The 14,432-nt window shown below is 39.1% G+C and overlaps 1 protein-coding gene across 3 annotated transcripts in view; it reads right to left on the reverse strand.

The window, feature by feature from the left end:
* The window catches only part of LOC139454247 (small conductance calcium-activated potassium channel protein 2-like), a 66,457-nt gene that overhangs the window by 10,054 nt on the left and 41,971 nt on the right, over positions 1-14,432 (reverse strand). The window contains exon 1 of one of the 3 annotated variants that reach the window (XM_071235856.1): positions 8,819-8,906. The exons of the other annotated variants lie outside the window; for them this stretch is intronic. The gene's annotated coding sequence lies outside the window, so the exon portion shown is untranslated. Of the gene's footprint in view, positions 1-8,818; positions 8,907-14,432 lie in introns of those variants that run through there. 3 annotated transcript variants of the gene reach the window in all.

Below are 14,432 nucleotides of genomic sequence, written 5' to 3' on the forward strand. Positions count from 1 at the left end.
TCTCTTCCTTATTTGGTCTCTGGTTAAACTGGTATATATATCTCACACACACACATCAACACTGAGCAGCTGAAACAGGCCTTAATGCAATTAACCTACATAGTTCAGTGCAGTTGTTATGTTTCATCAATAACAGTATTGATTCAAGTTTTAAGATTTCTGGCCGTTTTATTGCATTTGACTTGTTCCGGTTTATTTGTACACAAGAAGACCGAGGCAGGACTCCCACGCCTGTTGACGTACATACTAGTATAGAGTTGCTATAACGGTAGTTATTCTGTACAGGTCAATACACATGTTACATCTGCCATAAAGAGGCAACAGCGCACACACTGGAGGTGAGGTGAAATCGGGATTAATGTCGCGTCCCAGATTATTGCACTTATATAGCGACGTGCATTCATATGTGGCTGCTTGTTCTAGTCCGGACTGATGCCGATTATATAGAGCTAGCCCATTGAGATACCATGCTGCTGTTAAACATGAATACCCCACTCATACACAGTATACTGACTCTGGGCCGACCAGTCCTTGTCTTAGTCATTAATGCCGAGCGCCAGGCAGGGTAACAACAAGTACCATATTTTAACGTCTTTTGGTATGACGCGGCCGGGGATCGAACCCCGGATCTCCCTCCCTCCGGACGAACGCTCTACTACGAGACCACGGAGGCGGTCTCCGCACTCACTGGAACTGACTCCTACATGTATATTTTAAGATCTTGACGTAAACTGAAATCTCCAACCCGTTGCCCACCCCGCTCCTACCCGATAAGACACTGACCTTGCTATTAAATGCACACACGACGCTGTGCAAAATAATCATCATGTCGGGGAAAATAAAAATTATTTCGTTCATTCATGATATTACAAAAGATTATTTTGACAAATTAGATATAATATCTTGGCGCTAACTAATGCAGGCGACACAATAGCTCTTCCAAACTCATCGTTGTTCTTACTGTCAACCACTTGGTCCGAGACACTCAGACGTTCAAGCAAAAATGACCAAAACCCGGTGCCATTAATTTGACCATTGACTAAGGAAACATTAATACAATGAATGATAAAGGGGCGGTGTAGCCTAGTTAATGTGTTCGATTCCCTACATGGGTACAATGTGTTAAGCCCATTTTTGGTGTCCCCCGACGTGATATTGCTGGAATAATGCTAAAACACTCACTCACTCACTCGCTGAATGGTAGAATGACCCGGTTTACGCTCAGTTGTTACCATGTCCAGTTTAGCGAAAAGAGCGCGAAAGAGCATAAATCACAGTTGACCCACAGCAACCTAGTCATGTCTTAAGAGGTACTAAATAGATCGCGTGGTCAGGGTCACTGATCGGGTTGATTTCTTGACATCGTACCCCGATGGCTTAGATAGATGCTCATTATATCAATCATCGAGTTATCTGGTCCAGACTCCATTATTTACCGGCCGCCGTCTCAAAGCTGAGATATTGTTGAATGCGGCGTTAAATAACAAACAAACAAACAAACAAACAAACAAACAAACAAACATAGTTGAAATCCTGACACAGTATGGGCAGCAAGGGTGACAATGAGCGACAGAGCAATGAGTTAACATTTCTCAAAGAAAAAGCACCCAAATACAATCACACAGTTCCATTGCTCCTTCGTAGCATCACGACGTATTTTGGTTGTTCTAAAGCTTTAAAAACATTTTTTTCATTCTGAATCATAAATTTTAGATTTTCCGCAGCTTCGGTTATGTTCTATAAACAGCCATGCCATGGCAATGAGATTAACGGGTCATCTTTGTCTCCGAATGATTCGGAGTCATTAACTGCTTGAGAATCGTTTTTCGATACCAATTAAAGGAAATCATCGATTTTATTCCGTTAAGAGCAGCACTTGACATTTATCATATTCAGATTTTGTCCGACATTAAACCGTAGCGAACCCAAGAACAAAGCAAGACCATGCACCAAACACATGCCACCTCACAGATTTGAGTAGACTGCCTGTGGAAATAACGTTGCTTATATTCATACGCAAATACATTTTTATCGAATTTAACGATATTTTCCGCTGAGAATCTATAAATCAGCGACATGCCAAGCTTTTCTATGGCTTCGATGAACCTGTCCCGCCTCTCGGTATGAAACATGCATTCGTTCATCGATCTCTGTATCTATAAATTGTCAATCGGTGGCAGAAAAAAAGAACTATTCCTAACACTTATAATACTACCACACAAGCATCATAACACGTGTTACATTCACGGTGACCCGTGCGCTGATAAAAAATACCCTGAAAGATAACCGCAAAAAGGTTAAAACTTTCATCCGTATCAATTTCGTTCTAACTTTTATTATGTCCTAACGCTTGCGTAACAAAGTAAGGGGGGAAACTTTGCTAGAGTATATGGAGAAATGTTACAGCTCTTCTAGTCCTATTCGATATAGGTCCACAACATGGTTTGCGAGTTTTAAGTTATAATAACCCTATCTTGATCCATTATTTAGATTAACGGATATAACATGCATAATGCATTTGATTGTACGCAGGCATAAAGAAGAAATTCGATAACCATAATCACTGATAGTGCTGCGACTGCAACAATAAACAGCCATTGCTACATGTGATATTGCAGAGACATTGAGCCGCTGCAGTTTTGATATAAAACACGGCTGTTTTACATTAAGAAACGGAAAACGGAATCATGTACATAAAAGATGTCAACAACCAGTACTATGTGAATACGAACAATATTCTACTCACCAACTGATATACTATGCCGTCGACTATCAAATCAAAGCAATAATGACATTTCGACTTGTTCACCTGCCTTTTTTCGTGGCAGGTGTGCCTCGCTGTTGAACACCCTATTAACAATTAACACATTATTTAATGTCGAGACTAATTGACGTAACGGTTACTTTTGACTAGCTTTGAGTTATTGTGTCATGAACAATGGAACAATGGGGCTGATTCAGCTAGGTAATAGCTATCAAATTATTTTAACGTGTAATACCCAATTTACAATGTTCCTGATACATATATAGGCCAGATGTGCGATTATCGCACTTCGTTTCGGACGGGAAATCCGTTGAACATAGCTCTCTCTGTTAAAAAGGATATTTGAAGAAGAAAGAGAAACTCCTTTTGTGATAAGAATTTGTCTTTTAGTTGAATAACACACTTTCATGTATATTTATCGAAAATTTTCAATGATATTTTTAGTATATTGTCTTACATTATTCTTTCGGTGGAAATTATTCTTTCTCAAATTACCACATCACGTCATAACCCTAAACTCGAGTTGTGTTTTCTTGAAAATATCACACGTTTTTACAAGAAAACGATAAGTTCTAGCGTAAAAGGATCCGCCATGGCCAAGTAACAGTGGCCAATGTCGGACCTAACAAGCAAAGACCAGGATATGTGGAATTAGTTACGGAAAACTTTAAAGTGTTGACATACAAACTATCAGATACGTTCAAATGGCTGGCAACTGTTGTGTTTACACTTCCATGTCATGTCATGTCACGTCATGACACACGGGAATGACTGACACCAGTGAAAAAGGCCGAGTCTTTCCATATGCTTGTACTGTCTTTATCTACGTGTTCTAAGAAAATATAGCTTGGGTCCAGTGTTCAAAATAAGCTCCTGCACACAGGCCCGTGGCAAGTAAATATCGTATCGGACCCGTTGTTTCAAATTTGTATGGGTCCTTATGGCCTGCAGTAAATATGTGGCAATTTATTTGTCTTAATAAGCTGCAGTTTTCATTTTGGTTATTTTCATGCCACATATGTACAAACAGTTCCCCAACGTACTTCGCAACTTGCACATTAATTTCTATATGTAGCGCAATCACTTCCTGTCAATATTTCATGTAACCAGTCTACACTATCATTTTTAAGGCAAGCTCCTTTCTGTAGCCCTACCAGGGAGGATTTCGAACTTATTGAAAGGGAACTTTTGTCATTGGTTGTCAAAATGTCAACCATTTCATACTCTTCAAAAAAAAGAAACGCAATGCCAGATTTGTGTGAGGTGTGGAAGAAACGAGTATGCAAATCACATTGATCCGGGAAATTTGTCACTGACACTATAACACATTAAACGTCTTCATTTTGCACCTCTTGGTCCGCTAATTTTGCTTTCATGGCAAAAAATATCCTATTGCGTTTCTTTGTTTTTGAAGAGTATGTACATGGGAAGTATTGACATGAAAAAACTCATTCACAAGAACACATCTAGTTAGTGTTGTAACGGTTTAACATTTGCTCATTTCAGCAGATCATTCACAACCATTCACAACACATAGCAATACAAACATATGTAAATATGAATATATCGCTAAAGGCTGGCACAATACAATTTATAGAAACCTTTATTCCCAATTTACGATACGAAAACACTCTCGACGATTATTTACGTACATAATTTCCGAAATTTCACTTTAAAATGATGATTCACTGGTTTAACCTCGAAAAGATCAATTTGCATATATTATGTAAAACACTACACTTATTTAAACACATAATCTATTATATTACCCGTTGTCACAGCCGGAGAACCAGCGTAACGTGATAGTATTAAAATTATAATGGAACACGGACAGATAAAACCGTACAGCTCTTCTCGGGACTCCCAAGTCGGACAATGGCATGATATAAATTTGACATTGGAATCAATATTTCCCCTGTATATGGGACTATAGTGCACTTTGTGTATTATTGCAATAACCCACCAGGACGATGTTAAATATGTACGTAGAACTGAAACTCCCAGGGCGACTTTTCTGCGTAAGCTTTTGAAATACTGGAAAGAAATCGAAGAATTAAAATTCCCAGACCGATTTTCTGTGGTTTTAATGTTAAAGTAGATTATGTATGGTTTAACTGTTAGAAGATGAAAACGTCTGTGGTATCACAGCCGTATCGTTAAACTGATCTATAATAACATGTCGTCATATATAAAGTCGCATCGGCTGGATTGCGTGTCGGCCTATATAGTGTATATTGTACGAGTTAAGAGAAACCAGTGGTTGACAGAATGAAGAACAAACCTCTCCATCGGGACTAAATAAACCAGCGGTTGGTTGCATTAAGAACGAATCTCTCCATCGGGACTAAATAAACCAGCGGTTGATAGCATGAAGAACGAACTTCTACATCGGGACTAAATAAACCAGCGGTTGGTTGCATTAAGAACGAATCTCTCCATCGGGACTAAATAAACCAACGGTTGATAGCAGGAAGAACGAATCTCGCCATCAGGACTTAATATAAACCAGCGGTTGATAGCACGAAGAACGAACCTCTTCATCGGGACTAAATAAACCTGCGGTTGATAGAATGAAGAACGAATCTCTCCATCGGGACTAAATAAACCAGTGGTTGATAAAATGAAGATCGAATCTCTCCATCGGGACAAAATAAACCAGCGGTTGATAGCATGAAGAACGAATCTCTCCATTGGGACTAAATAAACCAGTGGTTGATAGCATGAAGAACGAACTTCTTCATCGGGACTAAATAAACCAGTGGTTGATAGCATGAAGAACGAATCTCTCCATCGGGACTAAATAAACCAGTGATTGATAGCACGAAGAACGAACCTCTTCATCGGGACTAAATAAACCTGCGGTTGATAGAATGAAGAACGAATCTCTCCATCGGGACTAAATAAACCAGTGGTTGATAAAATGAAGATCGAATCTCTCCATCGGGACTAAATAAACCAGCGGTTGATAGCATGAAGAACGAATCTCTCCATCGGGACTAAATAAACCAGTGGTTGATAGCATGAAGAACGAACTTCTTCATCGGGACTAAATAAACCAGTGGTTGATAGCATGAAGAACGAATCTCTCCATCGGGACTAAATAAACCAGTGATTGATAGCATGAAGAACGAATCTCTCCATCGGGACTAAATAAACCAGCGGTTGATAGCATGAAGAACGAGCCACTACATCGGGGTTGGAATGGACCCCCAGCAACGATGCGTCTTAGTGGATCGGGTGGTCAGGTGTATTGACTTGTTAAATGCGTGTCATCGTATCCCGAAGGCGTGGATCTTTGCTCATAATATCAATCACTGTTTTGTCTGGTTCGAAAAGCACTGGTTCGCCCATTCACTGACCAATATGAAGCTACTTACCTGACACATTACAATATATACTCAATGTATCGATTATGAGAAAACGGCAATATCTATGAAACTTTTCAACGAACTGGGTTTCAAGCAAATATATATATATTAATTACATACTAGTATATTCATGTAATTATTTTTCAAATTTAAATGATTTAATTTCCCTTTGGCGTTTTTACAAAGGTTCCTCTTATGAATTAACTATTTTTATTACATTAATAATCAGGTACATATCTGTAATATAAAATTATCTCAAATGTATTATTATTTATCGATGTCACTTGAACAAATATGGTGTTCAGGTAAACAGCATAACTCGATTTCAATTATAATGTCGGCGTTTCGACTACAAACTTATTAAATACACGAACAATGATTACTTTCGAGCTACAAATACATCTGTTACAGTCTATTTGGAGTACAACAAATTATGGTTAATCATGCGTGCATTTACATGCTATTAAAGTTACCATAGCTTGTAACGTGTCATAGAATATTGCATTATACCTATCGTTTGGGTGTCATGGCGTCCAACATGCTGTCATTGTCAACGCGTTTGACTTAAAGGTTCGATCACAAGGATCCAGCTGCTAATCGTTGAAGTGGTTAGTTTCAGTACTGGCGAATTGGCTTCTAACTAACCATTTCGACATCAGGTATCTTAGTGCTCTAACCTATCAAACCCATGGCCAACATTCACATAACCAAGCAGCTGAGACACCTAAACGATGAATGTTATGTGCAAAAATACGACAAACCAACGAGACCAACGTTCAGACCTCACTTCACTGATGATGTTGTTCAGCCACTGCAGGGGGCACGGGTGGCCCAGTCGTCTAAGACGCCGCGATTCGCTGTGCAGAGTCGCGTCCCTTGGGCACGCCAGAAACCTATGATTGTGGGTTCGAATCCCGGTTCGCCCCGATTATGTTTCTAGGTTTGTCAGCACCATACCCGTGCTCGTGGGTTTCACCGAAGTGGTAAACGTCTGAGACCTGCATTACTTCGGGCTTTCCTCCCACATTAAGCTGACACGCCGCGATAAAACTGGAATACTGTTATAAGCGGCGTTAAACCCAACTCACTCACTCACTCACTCAGTATGACTTCGGCCAAAGTATCCCTCAGGAATATCTTTTTTACTATCTCTTGCATCTATGTTCAATCATACTGTATAATACCGTAAGTCCCGATGTGTTTTAAATAGCACCTGGAATATAGATGATATATGGGAGAAATATACGCGAATCAGTACGCAACGAGTTGACAAGTCTTTTAGCTATGCCCGTTTGCGCTTAGACGGAACCCAGTCGCAAAAACGGCAAGAGTCGCTATTTATGATGATAAAGTTTAAATGTGATATCCTTCATTATTATTACCACTTTACTCAAATCCCGACCATTGTCATTTTCACATTTATGATATTATCCATAGTATCTGGCCTTGGCCTTGTGTAGCCGTGTAACGAAATGCGACCTAAATAGCAGTATCATTAACTGCTAATTACCAGAATTGTTGAGTTGGGCGTGGTGTTGTGTGGGAGGCCTGTGCGTGATGAAATGATGAAGTGATGAAGGGACGGGATGAGGTGATTGTCTAATCTACATACATCTACATACATGATCAGAGGACAATAGATGAATGATGAGATGCAAGAGCACTTTACACCTCATCAGCAATTCTGCATTTTTTCCTCCGCGAGGAATGTTAATCAAAGTGCTTCATTATCGAACCAAAATATGGCCTATATATAGCGCTATCCATACTGTATGCAAAAACAAGAAATGACAAATTGCGATATAATCAAATCTCGCATGACACGACGTGAAACAGAGAAGCGTGACCACAGCCCTCGGTATATAAATCCACCATTAACTCGCCAGATGGTGCCTGGACGTCTTTCGTTGGCCGCCACGCTGTGACAATTTAAATACAGTCATTAAAGCGCTATGACTTCTGTGACAAATATCCTTCAACATAGATTTGCCATAATCGCAGCGTTAATGCCACATGTGAAAACTCAATCAAATATATTCATATTCACTGTTTATTATATGAATAGATTAGTTGCAAAGGCTACAGAATTCATAACAGTTTTGCTTGCTAAATGTTTTCTCTGATAAGTACTGAGAAATGCCTACAGCTACTTGAAAGAAGTGAGTAACGAATGACAGCGCTATATCAGATGAAAAGCATCTTATTATTCAGCACCCAATACACCACGGGAACCCGTGAAGATCCCGGGTAGAATAGGTCTTGAGCAACCAACGTTTGCCGTAAAAGGCGACTATGCTTGTCATAAGAGGCGACTTACTAATCGGGTGGTCAGGCTCGCTGACTTGGTTGATGCATCTCATCGGTCCCAATTGCGTGGATCGATGCTCATAATATCAATCACTGGATTATCTGGTCCAGACTCGATTATTTACGGACCGCTATCATATAGCTGGAATATTGCTGAGTGCGGCGTTAAACAACAAACCAACACCACAACAGGAAGTTTCACAAAGGCATTAACATAACTCTTTCTGTTTAAGTTAAGTATGAGAACCTTTACAGTAGTTAGTGTACTTCAACAGAACAGTGGCCTCTCTGGTTATTATGATTATGACCATATTTTATGAAGTGAAAACCAGACATTCTCCAGACAAACAAGCACGACCATCACCCGCACGGTACTCACACGTGAACATTAGCATCCTCTACCTCATCATCATCAGTCCTGTACCTTTACGCCCCGAGAGCCTTACCCTGCTCGCCACATCCGGTCTCACTACATGCCGCAACCTACACTGCATGCCAGGCAGTTCGTACCACGAACTTCATTATCGGCACCATGTGTCGTCAACTACGCCTAATAAGAATTAATACTGTCGCAGTGTTCCTTCTCAAGGCTGCATACATATTCATTACTGGCCCAGACAAAGCTCGGAGCTACGGAGATGTTAATTACAGTTTTGTTTACAGAAAATAATCTGAGAAAAATGGCCATTTACATGTATAAATACCTACACGTGTATATAGATTGATAATGAGGTGTGTGAGTAGGGAGTGAGTAAGTATTGTTTAACGCCGCATTTAGCACTATTCCAGCATTATCGCGGCGGGGGACACCAGAAATGGGCTTCCGTGACACATTGTGCCCATGTGGGGAATCGAACCCGGGTCTTCAGCGTGACGAGCGAACGCTTTAACCACTAGGCTACCCCACCGCCCTTGTGGGCGAAGGACCATGACAATCAATTTTAACAAAATGGTACAACAGTCTGAGCTGTCGACCCGCCACGTGGTAGTTGTTGTTACCCTGCCTTGCGAGCGTAATGAAAGGGATAACACAAGGACTAGAGTCAGTATAATGTGTCTGAGCGGGGTTTCCATTTGTAAACTGTGACATAGTATGTCAGTGGATTACTACCATAAATCCAGAAAACACACACACGCGCCACACACACGCCACACACACACACACGCGCACGCACACACGCACACACGCACACACGCACGCACACACAAGGACAATTTTGTCTCAACCCCTCTGCCCATTGGCCAACATTCACATACTTACAGAGTATTTGCTGGAAACCGAATTTAGAATCAATATAACTTTAGCTTATTCATATGTTTAGATTAAATAATTTGCTTTTTAGTTGTGGTTCGTAGGCCACCTCCATGGTCTAGTGTTAGAGCGCCCGCCCGGTCCGGTGTTCGATTCCCACCCACGTCATACTAAGAGATGTTACTCTGCCACTAAATAAGTGCAATAATCTTGGACGCAACGTTAACGTTTAAAGAAACCAAGACAAGTTTAAGGAGACTTTGTGCCAAGATCTGGGCCCATTTCCAGTCTATGTCAAGACGTTGTGTTCAGTGCCATATGTGTAAAACGTAGGCATTGTGTCTGGATATTAGGTAATTAGTAACCGATCGGTTGCTAGACACCATATGATTGGAGCTCGACGGGATCCACAGCGGTGCTTAACCTTTTCGCGAACACCTGGTGTTATTACTGATTTTCAGTGATCCATTCATATCATTTTCAACGCTTTTAGCCTTTTACGCCCAATGGAATCTGTATAGGTGGATAATCGAGACTGGTTATTCGCTGGCTTTGACGTAAGATCGCTTTACTTTCTCTCTATGGCAAATAGACGGTTGTTCAACTCTCTCGCGATAGGTCACGAAGCCACATGCAGACGGAACACCACATTATCTCAGCATATGGTAAACACTGCAGGACAACTATAGCAAATTAACACGTACTGCCGAGCTTTGTCAGCACGTATTTAGCCTTGCATATATTTTACATTTAACACGTTACTGCCGGGAACTGTAAATACAACTTGAGGGAAAAATAAGAAAATATATTACAAGGTCCGAGTTCCTTGTTCTCGAAACTATGATTTGAGGTTGGTCTTTATTTCGAGATCAAGAACATGTATGTGTAAAACATGTATGACTCTCTTGAGATATAGGGAAACGAAAAACTTCAAGATGAAAATGATTGCTTCTGTGTATCAGAGAGGAACACCACATAACCACAAGTTATAACAATGTTTACTCCATAAGAATCACTATTCGACAACGTGGTGTCAATTTATAAACATATAACTATTCTGCAGATTGAATGTGGGGACTACCAGAGATGGGCTTCACACATTTTACCCATGTCGGGAATCGAACCCGGGTCGTCGGCGTGACGGGCGAATGCTTTAACTACTAAGCTACCCGACCGCCCCTATTATGCTGACACAACATTTGAGTATATGCGTACTTGCGTGCGTGCGTGCGTGCGTATGATCGCTGTTTAACGCTGCACTAAGTACTATTCCAGTCAAATGACGGCATATACATAATCAAGTTTTGGACCAGACAGTCCAGTGATTGATATCATGAGCAAAGATCAACGTCACACGAGACACGCTGTCAGTTGAGCCTCCCGATCCGTTAACCTTTAGCTTGCTGATTTTTTTAGCATAGGTTTGACGATTTCAAACAGTCTGTGCTTGATTAAACAAGGGCCAACTGAAGAAATATTTTGTACATTTATTCCTGATAGAAAACTACACATTACTATCTAAAAATGTCCTGGTGTTTTCAACCATACCAAGGTTAAAACCAAAATTTCTAAATTGTCGTGAACTTGACTAAATTACGTTATTGAAGGTGGTTTACGTTTCATGTTAGGAACCTTTTTTAAATCGTTAAATTTGTGCAAATTGATTTCAATAATCATATTAATGACTCCGATCCTTATTTCAAGTGTTTTAGTTGAATATTTACGATATACGAAAACACAAATAACGTGTCATGATGCTACCAGATGTTCGAAAAAATCAAACATGGCGGGCTTCGCCCCACCTCGACATAACTTATTGCTATTTTACTGTCAACAAAGTTTACATTTACTTCATATAAATGCCTGGGTGGAAAGATGGCGATCTTCTCAATCGAAGAATGTTTCATTTGTCATTTAATATTAACAAAGAAAAACAAAAAGTAAAGACCGTGAACTCTGGCAGCAATATTTCAGTAAGTGCAAAGGTCACCGGATGTGATGTCACTGACAGGGGTAGTCTACTGATAATCTTTCGTTACAAAACAATTACATTTAATTTTGAAGTATTTCGCCTGTCACATGCAGAATAAACACAAATCACCACATATTATCAGTAATCACCTCTAATATGAATAATAAAGTGATTTTCACGATATAGTTAACGTATTTTTTAATCCATTTGACCCGGCATGCTCCCGTGACCCGGAAACGGTAGAGGATGAATCAACACGCCACATGCAATTTCTCGGTATCTCTTATTTGAACTTTTTTGATATATAAGGATCACCATTCGATGTTACGTTGATTATAAAGGGATATGATTCATGTATCCGCGATGTAGACACTGATAATTTCACGATGTTTTCACTATAATAATTGTGTCCCAATCAATAAGTCTATAGATATCGTCGATCGGCAACAGGTGCTCGAAAATAGGCGTGACAAAACGTGTTTCAAAATAACATTCATTCGGTGCCGAATATGATGGGATAAGTGCGTGATGTACATATAAATAAAACACTATATACATATTTTCAGTTTTTAATTAAATGTGGGAAAGTTAAATAATTGTTCCTTTCATAATACATTTATCGATTCTAGCATGATTTTAAGACAATTTCACGGATCATTTTAAAATTCATTCCATCAATAGAGACCGCCATGATTGCGTATTGATGATAGATTTTGTTAATGTTTAATTATTTACAGCTGTTCACAGCTTCTAAAATATTAAGTTATATTTTTATATTTAGTAGCTATTTTTTTCCACAATGATTATGTGTATGGACACTAAATATTGGTGTTTGCATCAGCACAGTGTAAGTGATCAAACATCAATTATTATCTTTAGTTTAAACATATTTTATTCAACAATTATTATCTTTCACCTGAACATCAATTTTGTGCATAAGTAACTATTTGATGTCCTTATTTAAGTTTAGTATTCCATAAGAAAATATAGAAATAGTGAGTGAGTGAGTCGGGTTTAACGCCGCTTTTAACATTATTCCAGTTATATCACGGCGTGTCAGCTTAATGTGGGAGGAAAGCCCAAAGTGATGCAGGTCTCAGACGTTTACCACTTAGGTGAAACCCAAGAGCACGGGTATGGTGCTGACAAACCTAGAAACATGATCGGGGCGAACTGGGATTCGAACCCACAATCATAGGTTTCTGGCGTGTCCAAGGGACGCAACTCTGCACAGCGAATCGCGGCGCCTCAGACGACTGGGCCACCCGTGCCCCCAAATATAGAAATAGATAAGATCCGTATGAACATATACATACACATATGGACATTAATCTTGTGTATGAAGTGGTTCCTTTTCAAACAAAACAATTCTTTAATATAATTGTTATATGAATAGGGAACATTAATTTGTGTAACAGTGCAGGAGACTTTTGTTTGCTGAATCACAAGAACAAGGGTGGCACATGTGCTGCTGCAAACCTGTTTTTCCCTTGTATGCAATCACAGTAACTTCATCAGATGGCGTGTCACAAGTTCCTCGGTTGAAACACATTTGTCTTTCCTTGAATAATCTTTGATTTAGTGCTTGAAATTTTCAGTGTCAGAAAATATTTAAAAAAAGAATTCATAAGGATTTTTCTTTGATAGACCAACATCACACCATCTGACAAGTTAGATAGAATTATAACTTTAAAAGCCCTCATTTCTGAGGTGTCCACACTTTTCAGAGGTTTTTTTTTCTACTTTTAGGACAAAACATGGACCGTCTACCTGAGCTTGGTTACGCAAACATATACTTGTTTTAGAATGTGAAAAGGAATTCCACTGATGAGAAATTTCTTTTTATTCCATCGTTCCAGGAAATCCATTTGAAATGTCCTTTTTGTACGTAAAGTTTCTTTAGAATTTGTACCCAAACCGGTATGTGCCTTTGTACGCTGAATAATTTTGTATTACAGTTTTGGAGTTTCAAAGATACACATTACTTTTTGTATGAAAAAGTTAATTTATTATCACTTTCCTGTCAAAACACTACAATTAACTTACGGTTTTTCAATTTACTTGCCTCTTTTTCAGTGACAAGACTTGTTTACTTTCCTATCACAATCAATCAATTTGAGTCGTGCAAATGTGGACTGACTTCACTCAAGGACCACGTACATTTAGGTTAGTCTTATTATGAACTTGATGAAATGTTTTATCATAATGTTCAGCGCATTTACTGTTTGCAATAAACATAAAAAAATAAATATAATCACACAGACTTAGTTTAGTTTTCTTGGGTACAAAATCATCAAGTGCTTTGGGTACAATTTTGTTTTGGGTACAATATCACTTAGGCCCTTCATTCATCCAGTCGACGTGTACGTACTTTCATCTGTTCTGAAGATTGGGGAGGGGAAGGAAACGTTTTAAAAACAATCCTTAAATATTCTAAATTGTTCTTCTTGCAATGACAGACCAATAACAATATTATGTTGTTATTATTTTGGGATATCAATATGTTATATCACTCTCCGCTGCCGTCGTTTTCAGAAAATAATTTACAAATCATCGAGCGTGGAATCCTTTTTCGGATTTACAATTTCGATGTTACTCATTGGCGGCAATCACACGAATAAATATGAAACAAATAGGAGTGAAGACCGCTATCCAGTTCAATGAATAGTAAACAGTTGACGAAAAATAGTAAATTATGTATTTTCTTTTGAATTTGAATCTATTTCGGAATTCATTGGATGGTAGCTTACCAACTTTTGCATATTTCGC

The sequence above is a fragment of the Haliotis cracherodii genome, unplaced genomic scaffold (genome assembly GCF_022045235.1).
Source record: "Haliotis cracherodii isolate W230 unplaced genomic scaffold, xgHalCrac1.p SCAF_10, whole genome shotgun sequence".
NCBI classification, from domain to species: Eukaryota; Metazoa; Mollusca; class Gastropoda; order Lepetellida; family Haliotidae; genus Haliotis; species Haliotis cracherodii.